The sequence below is a fragment of the Panthera onca genome, chromosome D2 (assembly GCF_046562875.1).
Source record: "Panthera onca isolate mPanOnc1 chromosome D2, mPanOnc1 haplotype 2, whole genome shotgun sequence".
NCBI lineage: Eukaryota > Metazoa > Chordata > Mammalia > Carnivora > Felidae > Panthera > Panthera onca.
The window spans coordinates 86,111,985-86,124,231 of NC_138349.1; the positions used below are offsets into that span (position 1 = coordinate 86,111,985).

Here is a 12,247-nt window from a genome sequence, read left to right on the forward strand (position 1 = left end):
GTCTGAGGGAGAGTGGATTGTTCAGGTAGAAGAGTTTTACGAGAGGCGCCTGGGTGGCTCAGTCAGTTAAGGTTGGACTCGACTTCAGCTCGGGTCATGATCTCAAGGTTTGTGAGTTCAAGTCCCACTTTGGGCTCTGCTCTGACAGTGAGGAGCCTGCTTGGGATTCTCTCTTTCTCTCTCTCTCTCTCTCTCTCCCTGCCCCTCCCCTGCTTGCATGCTCTCTCTCTCTCTCAAAACAAATAAGTAAACTTAAAAAATAAAGACTTTTATGACATGTAACATCACCTTCTGTGGCTTATGGAAGAGGTGCACTGGAAGTGTAGCTGTCAGGTGACACTGAGGTCACTGTGCCCCTAAGTTGGGAGCACAGAACACAACAGGTGTGGCCCAAAGACAGCTGCTGAGGAACTTCTGCATTCGGAGATGGATGAACCTGAAATGGCGCACCCACAGTGCAGTGGGTGACGTGGTAGATGAGGTACAGATGTGCCAAACAACTCTTAATAGTTTTAAAAGATATGATAAACTTTAGAATTAAAGAAAAAACTATAAGGGTGTTTTTTTTTTTTTTTTTCCAGCATGAGATAGGGACGTGGGCATCTCTTTTTGGGCTACAGAAAGAAAAGAATTGGTAATGAGAAAAGTAGAAATGCAAAGAGAGATAAGTGAGAGAGAGACGGTAGGGCAGGACTTCAGACAAGAAGAGAGGACATGAGATTACGAGCACAATCAAGGTCTGGATTTAGACCAAAGATCTGCTTCATCTTCTGAGACAAAGGAAAGTGTAACTGAAGACGTATCTGGATGACAAAGAAGTGCAAAGAAGCTCCGGCCACACAACATCTTCAACACAGATACAGCCCCTGCCACAGGGAGGGAGGGGGGCTGGGCGGTCATTAAGGACACCGGGAGGCAGAAGGGTCTGGAAGATGCAGGAGGAGGAATGTGGGAGGAGCCCCACAGATGAGGTCCAGACCCACGTGGCCGAGCAGCCATCTGTCTCCCAAGTCACTGTAGGTCCTCCACATTCATAGATTATTTCGGGAAAGTGTTTCTTTAACCAGCACGGGGGTGTAGATTTGTTGTTTCCAGTTCTTGCCTCAAATAGATTAAATCTGCCATTTACCACAATACCTTTATCATCCAAGAAGCTGAGGTGGGTACTACGTTGTCAACTTTCACGTATAGTTTCAAATTACCCATTCTTTCCACGTACAATTATCGAGTGCATTTCTTTGTGTCCAACACAGGAGTGAATACTGGGGATGAAAAAGATGTTACTCTGACATCTCACAACGTTTATAAATATCAGATCCACATTGGACCTGAAAACACTCTATCAATGCCAGAGTTCACTTTAAAACCCCAAGCAATGGCTGATACAATTACAAAAGCAACTGAACTCCTTTATTGATCACTGACTTGGTGACATATTGTCAGCTAATCGTCCCCATCTCTTCTCTCATTTAATCCTCAGACTAACCTTATAAGCCAGAACTATTATTTTCCCCATTTTATAGATGAGGAAACCAACCTAAAGAGATTAGCCATTCAAAATAATGCAACTAAAAATGATGGAACCAGCTTGAAAGAAGGTCTTTGTGATTCCCAAAGTGGTATCTTTCACTAGATAAATACTAAATGAAATAAAAGGTAAGGAAAGCTAGAGGAAAAAACAAACAAAAAAATGCTTCAGAAGAAAGGTAATATCAGAGCTCAACCAAACTTCTGAAACTAAAAACAAATGAAAAGAATGCTCTCAGACATATGAAAGCATTTCTTGCTACATGAAAAACAAAGTGTTTATATTTATACCAAAGACAGATGTTGGGTATTTGAGAGGTCAACCACCTATCATGATTTTATTAAAACTTCTATGCTAAATTTTAGATATAAAAGTAAGAAGTATTAACATATAGGCTAACCAAGATCATGACCCCCATTTTCCCCTTGAGATTGTAATCACTCAAGATCCTTCCCTGCTGTTCACCTTCCAGAGTTGCTGGTCTGCACAGAAAGGGATTGATAACAGATGCAAACGCAACACTAGTCATGCTCAGGATCCTCTGTAAATTGTAAACAATTACCTTGTTAGTCTCTGGTATCCTGCACTGCCCGAAACTCTTATGAAGATGCCATTATGAAATATGAATCTGAACTCTCCTTGCACACATTTCTTCTTTTCCATGGGCTCATAGTGAAATATAGCACTTCATGGTTTTAAACTTTTATTCCAATTTTTAATCTTCACAAGAACTTAAGAAGCAATTCGAATGGTATTAATATTGCATTGTACCTATAGGGAACTGATGCTTCGAGTGTTTGAGTAACTTCCTCTAAGCCACTCTGAATTTTTGAAAATTAAGAGCTGCAACCAAGAATGACTGTTCTGGGGGCACCTGGCTGGCTCCATTGGTTAAGTGTTGGACTCTTAGTTTTGGCTCAGATCATGATTTCACGGTTCGTGGGTTCAACCCCTGCACAGGTCTGTGTTGGCAGCATGAGCCTACTTGGGATTCTCTCTCCCTCTTTCTCTGCCCCTCCCCTTTGCCTGCATGCGCGCTCTCTCTCTCTCTCTCGATAAAGAAATAAATTTAAAAAAAAAGAGTGATGGCTCTGGGTCAGAATTCTTACTGTTTAGTAGTGCTCTCCAAGTAGAATTTCCATACAATTTCCTATCCCTATCCCTAGAATAAAGATCCACAAGTAAGGATGTTGGGCTGTTTGTTCCTTTTAGGTATTTCAAATACTATAATTGTGTGTGGTATGTTAAATGTATATATCCTATTATGTATATAACATTAAATAGATGATATAGATAAATTCCTGTCCACTGGAAATTTTGCTTCAGCAAATCAAGGGTGGTGCTGAGAATCAGGTTTTAATAATGGTGCACCATATTCTAAAGGTAAGTGTATTTGAAAAACTCTTCTGTATATATACTAGACTGAAAAATAATACTTCTGTGCCAAGATGAAGGGGAGTGAACAGAGATAAAACAAGGGAAAACCAGAGAGGCGGGGAAAACTTTGTTAAAGAGTATTCAGAGGGTAAAAGTCCTAAACACCTACAAAGCACCCTAATAAGGCATTTTTCAGTCACCAATGGCAACTGCCTTTTACTCCTATTTCTGATGCCCGTTTTTGGGGGTGCACTTATAATCCAGGTAAGTGCTATGCCAGCTTTTCACTGCCTTTATTCTTTCCCTGTCTTTGAGGACAGTGGTGGTTGAAGGAAAAGGCAGGACGGCCAAGAAAAACAACAGCTGAAGCAGTGCTTGCCCCCAGGGTGTCTGAAAGAACTTGGCTCCAAGAGAAAGACTGACAGTGATGATCAATGCCTTAAATATAACTTCATTTCGTTAGTCTTAGAAAAGGAGAATGATGGTCTGGCCACACACAAGATTTCAACCAAGTGAATCCAAGTTCACATACACAGTATAATTTTATTCTCTTTTGTTCAATTATTCTTTTAAAAAGACTGAGGGGCTGAGAGTTTAAAATATTTTGTCTTACAGAAGTTAGGCTACCAAGCTGGTTAAGATTTTATAATGCTTTGGCCACACAGGAATTGTTTCCTTCCAAAAATATAAACTGAGTATGTAGGCAGCTGGTAGAAACTGGCAGCCGGACACCGTCACATGCCTCTTCGTCCTTTGTACTTTATGCGAAGGGGACCACAGGGCAGGGCCAGTTCTCCCTAAGTGGGGCTGCGAATGGTACCAGAGCGGGCAGAGGAACGGAGAAGGACTTCTGGGTTTCTCAAATCCCCCTGTCTGCGTGTCGCTTTCTCTCCGAGAGGTTTCTGCAGATTCATCAACATGCCGAGGGAGATCTTAGGAAGAGCCACAGAATTCCAAACATTTCCAAGATTAAAATGAGTGGCAAAGGACACTGCCTAACACAGGGCAGAGCAAACTGAATTATGACTTAAGGGAAGTTGAACTTTGAGTTCAGAAAGAAACTAGGAAATACATAAAAATAATAATTCGAATAGAACAAAATCTTTCAGGGGGAAAAAAACCTGTCAACTAAGAAGCACACCATAGTTCTCAAATGTATATTTCAAAAAGAAACATATTGAAATTTAGAGATATTTCTTAATAAAATAACATTTGAAATAAATCACACATTGCCATTGGCAGCAATAAAGAAAAGGCCTGCTCTTTTTACAATAACCGCACTAGACGTAATGGGAGCAAATCAAGTGGATGGATTAGGGTCGTAGCGCTCCCAGAAGTCAGAGACAAAATTATGTGTGTCTCAGTGGAAAATGAATGTTAGAGTAAGAGGTAAATATAAATCTAAACACCCCAAATAATGTAAAAAACACAGGAATTAGAGACAGTGTAGTATAAGCCAGTGAAAATTAGAAGAAACTCTAATAGCCATACTTGTGAAAAAAAGGCACCTTGTGTTAACCACACAAAAAGACTCTGAGGAGACACATAAGACCTTATCTGGCGGAGACTTCACATCGTTAAAAAACCAAAACTTTGGGGAGCCTGGGCGGCTCAGTCGGTTAAGCGTCCAACGTCGGCTCAGGTCAGGATCTCACGGTCCGTGGGTTCGAGCCCCGCATCGGGCTCTGTGCTGACAGCTCAGAGCCTGGACCCTGCTTCAGATTCTGTGTCTCCCTCTCTCTCTGCCCCTCCCCTGTTCATGCTTGGTCTCTCTCTGTCTCAAAAATAAATAAACGTTACAAAAAAAAAATTTAAAAAACCAAAACTTTAAGAACTGCTTATACCTGTCATCTATGCCTCAGAAGGTAAATACAAGGAGGCCTGGGTTTGAAGCCTATAACTACTTTTTTTTTTTTTTTTAAAGCTAGCATTTATTTAAGCACTGAATTCTGAAGAGGCACATGCCTTACCATATTCCTTATTTGGATAAAACACTTAAAAGTTTTTCCAGAAACACAGTGGTATGCACTTTATAACTCTGGATAAACTCAAGATCTAAATAAATTGAATTTAATGGATGCTATCCTAAGAATACTTTAAGTGGGGCGCCTGGGTGGCTCAGTCGGTTAAGCATCCGACTTTGGCTCCGGTCATTATCTCACAGTTTGTGGGACTGAGCCCCGCATAGGGTTCTGTGCTGACAGCTCAGGGCCTGGAGCCTGCTTCAGAGTCTGTGTCTCCCTCTCTTTGCTCCTTCTCCGTTCATGCTCTCTCACTCTTTTTTCCTCTCTCTCAAAAATAAACAAACATTTGAAAAAATACTCTAAGAAAAAAAGGAAAAGAATCACTGCCTAAATTAGTGCAAAATTTGGAGACTCCACTATATAACGGGAAGCAGGCCGGGCCTCAGGATTAGTTGGTAGAAAATTGATTTTTTCAGAAGCATTATCAATAATAGCCAAGCTATGGAAACAGCCCAAGGGTCAATCAAATGATGAATGGATAAAGATGTGCTGTGTGTGTGTGTGTATGTGTGTGTATACATACATATACATATATATATATATATATGTATATGTATGTATATAAATACACGTGTATATATATGTATACACACATATGTATACGTATACACACACACACACACACACACACACACACAATGGAATACTCCCTGGTGACCAAAAAGAATGAAATCTTGCCATTTGCCAAGACATGGATGGAGCTAGAGTATATTATGCCAAGTGAAATAAGTCATTAGAGAAAGACAAGTACTGTATGATTTCATTCATATGTGGAATATAAGAAAAAAAACCAGAAGGCCATAAGGGAAAAAATAGGGGCGAACCAGAAAACAGACTCTTAACTATAGAGAAAAAAGAACTAAGGATACTGGAGGAAGGTGGGTAGGAGATAGATTCAATGAGTGATGGGCATTAAGGATGTGCTTGTGCTGAGCACTGGGTGATGTATAGAAGTGCTGAATCGCTAAATTCTACACATGAAACTAATATTACACTGCATGTTAACGAGCTGGAATTTAAATAGAAACTTGAAAAAGGGAAAAAATTGATTTTTTCAAAGACCTCATCAAAAGTCAAAGTCTTTCAACTTTGTAGGTATGAGTCTTAGATCGGCATTTAAGTGTCTACCATGGGACTTGGTGTCGAATTCAGGAAATAACGCTGTCCAGAGAATGAACTGGACTATTTTTTCTCAAATTACTTTCTTGAGAAGCAAGAGACTTATCCAATAAACAACACTGAAGAGTTGTAATGCAAAAAAATGATCTGGGGCTTGTGCGTGTGTGAGAGAGAGAGAGACAGACAGACAGAGACAGAGAGATGTTCATTTGCCTAATGAGAAAGCATTTCCCAAAGAGAGTTGAACGTTGTTTCAAGAAGTAGAAGGAGCATCCCCACCACTGACATTGTTAACGCTGCCGACTGCAGAGGCTTTGGCACATCTAAGAACTGGAGAAACGTACAGCAATCTCCCTACACTACTTTAGCATATTTCCTTCTTCCACAATCTTCTATTTATGAAGTAAAGATTTATTGACTACCCATTACGTGCCACCCATTAGGACGACATTTATCTTGAGGCATAAACTCAAGTAGGCACTGGAGATAAACACTGTGACTAAAACGACTCCTGTTTGCAATGTTTAAAAGTTGAGGAGAGCATAGAGTCAACTAGAGTCAATAAAGTGGCACATTTACATTTTATTTCTGGAACGAAGCAGAGTAAAAACAAATCTACAGGAAACTTACAATTAGATGCTATAAAACCCATGTCATTTTGATCAAGATACTTCTCAATGTAACCTCATAGTATAATTATTATATTTGTCTATACGTATGAATGCATGGTAAATGTGTATGAATTAAATGTAAAACTATATACAACAATCTAACATTTAGACCCTAAATTAAACCCACAGTAATTAAAAGGATTTTGGAGGGTGGAATATTGAGTGAATATGCTAATAGCAATATTTAGTTGCATTAGGGGGGAGATGTAGGAGGACATATTGGTTTCCTTTAGACACAAAGAGTGGCAAATTTCTTGAAAAAAGCGATGTCTTTGCATATCTTTACATGGAATTATATAGACACTATCTATTAGAAATTATAAATTAATTATAACACAGGGAAACTTAATGATCCAGATATATGATCGATAATAATATTTTTTTTTACCTCAAAAGGTCTTGATTGAAACCTAAATTCAAATGCGGGTAAGGAATAAGCGTGCCTGGTTGATATGAAAGAAAAATAATTGGATTAAGCGCTAATATTCTTCTTGCACACAATCAGCATTCTATTCCCTAATTCCCTTATACTGCATGCTACTGCCCCAACCACCACTGCCCCCTCCCGTAAAAACTAGCTGACTTACACTTTCTTGTCTCTCCATATAGTGATTCATTTTCTGGAATGTCCTGCTCGCTCTTCTCTAGCTTTTGGATTTTTTAGGATTAAAGGTCCAGCTAATGCTACCTCGCTCCAGTAAGGACTTCCCTTATGGCCCAAGTAAAAATCAGTGCTCCCTCCAACATGTTCATAGAGCTACTAAACCGTTTATCATATCATGATAGTTAGCTGTCCAAGGTCTGTTTTTCCCTTCTAATTTGTGACTTCCTTGGAGCAAAATTCAGGAGCATGACTGCATTTCCTTTTGAATTCTTTTTATGTTGTAGACTACTTGGGAAAGAGTAGGTGCTCAGTAAATGCTGACTCAGTAAATGGAGGAGGAATCATCATGTAAATGATCTAAGACATTACATTTTTCTTGATCAGAAGACATCACAAGGTTTTTTAACGTATTTTATGGCCATGTATGGCAATATCACCAAAACAGGAGACAAAATCTTCTACCTAATAGACATACGTGGGGGCTACTGTTTTAAAACATGTATTTTTTTATAACGTTTTGGTCATAATCTATGAGCTAATGTAGTTTTTTAAATTTTTTAAAGTTTTATTATTTTTAAGAGAGACAGAATGTGAGCAGAGGAGGGGCAGAGAGAGAGGGACACACAGAATCTGAAGCAGGCTCCAGGCTCTGAGCTGTCAGCACAGAGCCCAATGCGAGGCTCAAACCCAGGAACTATGAGATCATGACCGAGCTGAAGTTGGATGCTTAAATGACTGAGCCACCCATGCATGCGCTCCTGAGTTAATGTATTAATGAAATAGGGAATGAATATAATGGTCATATTCATTCTCTTAATAATTATTTACCGTTTCTATATCCTTACACTTACCATGAAAAAAACTGCCTAAAAGGGCACAGCAGATCACTTTAAAATGTAGAATTTCCTTCAGGGATGCCAAGACTCTTTACTTGGACAGGATATGGTCCCCCAATTCTGTGATACAGACGTTTAAGTGGCTTCTAACCACCAGAAGGTATGAGCTCTAGACCCATGACTCAGCCCTCGGTCGTGGAGGACCGGCCTCTGCAGATCTGTGCTGTCTCCTTCCCACAGTGTCTCCGTCTCAGTCTCCCCCAGTCCCATGCTCTGCAAAGCACTTCTACTCCCCTCACCTGCTCCGCACCCAGCCACAGACGACTCTTCGTTCTACGTTGAATTCTAAATCTCTGTGTATGCTAAATACAAAATAGTTAATATATTTTAGAGCTGTAAGCTACAATGAACTCAGACAACAAAAACATTGTTAATGAGTTCAGATGAAACACTTTTGTTTATTATTTTAAATGGGTTGTATACAAGTCCCTTTACATGGGAAGAATTAAAGAAAGCTTAATTACTCTTCTTTACCCGTGTTATCTACCCAGGAACCAAAATTAGAACAAGTTTTTTTTTTTTCTTTAATTGACTATTCACCCGCCATAACGCTGCACCTCCCAGATCAGAGGTCTGTCAGAAACACGCGGAGACACATTCACCTGTCACCACTAGACAGAAAAAACTGCTTAGACTTCTCAGACATCATGTGACTAGAGGACGTAATGTTACTCCTTGTACAATTGGAAAGTGCACTTCAAGCTGCTTGAAAAGAAGAACTGTCCCTTCCAAGCAGAAAGAAGAAAAACTAGTATAAGAGATCTAATCTGTTCCCATCTACCTAAGTGGGCCAGTTGTTAATCATCTCAATTAATTAGGGGCATCTGGGCGGTTCAGTTGGTTAAGCGACCGACTTTGGCTCAGGTCATGATCTCACAGTCCGTGAGTTCAAGCCCCGCGTCGGGCTCTGTGCTGACAGCTCAGAGCCTGGAGCCTGCTTCAGGTTCTGTCTCCCTCTCTCTGACCCTCCCCTGTTCGCACTCTGTCTCTCTCAAAAATAAATATTAAAAAAATCTTTAAAAAATCATCTCAATTAATTAAAAAAAATAAACAAAAGTGTCTTCAAAGACCAAGAAAAATGAGTTTGCAAGTGGGTATTTGAGACCACGGATCTGAAATCAAACACAACTGGCTGAAGTTTAACTCACATAAAATGTCTGGCAGTTTCATCTTGTCCCGACCCATGGCCACTAGTGTGAGTCCTGACCATCTGTTTTACAGTCTCAATATCTGATAGTTATTGAGATTTAAGTTAATTATCTGTTATCTTAAATTTAAGATCCTAATCCTTATCATAGTTAGCAATTATCTCCACACCAAATACATGATCATAAAATTGATTTCCTGAGAGTTAATGAATGTGATTTTCAGAAGTTTGTTCCTGTATTATTTAAAGTGCTTAAATTAAAAAAGTAAATTCTATAAATACTTATTACATTAATTACCATATGAGTACAGAGTACAAAAATAATCTGGATAAAATGAACATTCGCCTGGATACCAAATAACCTAGCATTTATTCTGAATTTACTATCTAATTATCTGTGGCCCCTGAGCAGGTAATTCATACACACTCACACACATTTATATACACACATATATTTACATTTTAAAATTAGCAAAGATTAACTACAAATGTATACCTATATGGTTATGTGTGTATGTAGTCTTATTTTAAATCTGATCAACAAGAAAAAAGATTCCTGTTTCTCCAAAGCTCAATTTTTCTGTAGACATTTTGTAAATTATTCATAACAGAGTTGTTTCAAGTATGCAATCGTCACAAGAGATCTGTTACGGTTCTGATTTAAAATGCAATGCTCAAATACGTATGAATATTCAACACGGTCCGATATTCACATTCCAAGGCTGGGAGTGGGGCTCACTGAAGTCTCCTCTGCAGAAAACCGTACCTACCTAAGGAAGGGAGTTCTACAAACGTGAAATGCTCTCATCTTAAAAGAGTGGGAAGAAAGAAAGAGAAAAAGCAGTTTGTGTGAGGTTCTCTTTGTCTACCTTCACCACCATGTAGGCTTTATAATTGTTATTTCTATTGTCTTCCTTCTGTTTTCAAAGGTTCAGGGTTCATTTTGAATAGTACATGAATCTATCTTTCTATAATTCCTCTAATTCGGAACCATCCCAGCTCCCTGTATCCCTTGTCTCCTGCCCACACCAGTCTCTGCATGGCTGTCTCTCTCCCTCTTATAATGAATCAATCAGCTCATACATAATTTTCTTAAAGAGGATTCTGTGATCACATGTAAAGTAGTGCCCACCCTATTTGATTGCCTCTGCTTGAGTATTGGCTCTGCTCTTCCATTAGAAAATAAAGTGATATCAGGGACCTCAGAGTCTTGTAGAAATTTACCTGTCCCATAAAAGAAGCTGCAAAAAGAAGTGTTGAATGGGTTTTTAAAAGTCATGCTCCAACACTTTCCAGTCTCTAATAGTCTAAAAAAATGCATATATATATATATATATATAAATATATATATATACACACACACACACGTCATATATATATGTGTGTGTGTGTGTATATATATATATATATATATATATATATACATATCATATATATATGTATATATACATAAATCATTTGTAAATGATTTACAATGGTATAAAAAATTAAATTTGATGTTAGAAAAATACTAATAACAATAGTATTTTTTTCTTTTTTATACTTGTAGTTGATGATGGCTGAATTTCCAGAAAGAATCCTCTTTTTTGAGGATTAAAATATTTGCTTTAAAAAATTAGTTCTGGGGTTTCTCATTTTGTTTTGCCAAATCAAAATCGATTCCGTAATTAGTTTCTTTGAAATTAGATTCAACCAAGTGGTTGTGACTTTCAGATAAGATAACACATGGAGAAGAGGCCGGTTAAAATCACCACAGGGAAATGAAAGTGGGAGAATGTGTATAACATCACTGAAACCGAGAAAAGAACACCGTTCACATCCCACAAAACTGTAAAGATGTCATAGGAAATAGCACACTGAAAAGATGGGCTTAAAAAGGGGTGCCTGGGTGGCCCAGTCGGTTAGGCGTCCGACATCAGCTCAGGTAATCATCTCGTGGTTCGTGAGTTCGAGCCCTGCATCAGGCTCTGTGCTGACAGCTCAGAGCCTGGAACCTGCTTGGGATTCTGTGTGTCCCTCGCTCTCTGCCCCTCCCTTGCTCATGCACATGCTCTCTTTCTCTCTCAAAAATAAATAAACATTAAAAAAAGAATTTTAAATAAAGGCATAATTATCTGGGTGGATACAGAACTGAGGAAGCATTGCATGATTAGTGTGGTGCCACGGATTTTAGGAAGAACAGACATGAGACATCCATAGACCGCGTCATTAAAATGTCTGTCTCTATATGGAATTACCAGCATTGAAAGCAACTGGTTGTGGACGTCTGAAATTAGGGGGATTTTCAAAAACCAGAAAGGGAGAAGGACTCCCCTGAGCATACCAGAATTTCTCCCTGAGGAAGCAGATTGCATCACAAGTTAGAAGTCTAGAATAATCCTATCCTGTGGCTGAAGTACAAAGTAGAGAGGGACCAGCATAAGGTGATGGTGACTCTGTTTAAAAAGAAAATCTCCAGGGGACCCTGAGTGGCTCAGTGGGTTAAGCATCAGACTCAAGCATCTGACTCTTGATTTCGGCTGAGGTCATGATTCCAGGGTTGTGGGAAGGAGCCCTAAATTGGGCTCCTTGATGAATGTGAAGCCTGCTTGAAATTCTCTGCCCCCTCTCTCTGAACCTCTCCCCTGCTCACGTGCTCTCTCTAGCTCAAAAGTAAAATCTAAAAAAAAAAAAAAAAAAGTTAAAGAGAAAATGAAATCCCCCACACTGATCTTAGGGAAACATCTAAATGGTTAGGCAGCTGCTTTTCAAAAACAATATGTATTAAAAAGAAATAAACATATAAACAATATGAAAAGATTATAATATAGAAATAAATATTATAAGTACATAAGCATTATATATTATATATTTCTATTATTTAAATGTAAATATAATCTTT

The 12,247-nt window shown here is 38.8% G+C and overlaps 1 protein-coding gene across 3 annotated transcripts in view; it reads right to left on the reverse strand.

Moving 5' to 3' along the window:
* The window catches only part of PCDH15 (protocadherin related 15), a 1,703,323-nt gene that overhangs the window by 1,109,225 nt on the left and 581,851 nt on the right, over positions 1-12,247 (reverse strand). The gene's annotated exons all lie outside the window — the stretch shown is intronic.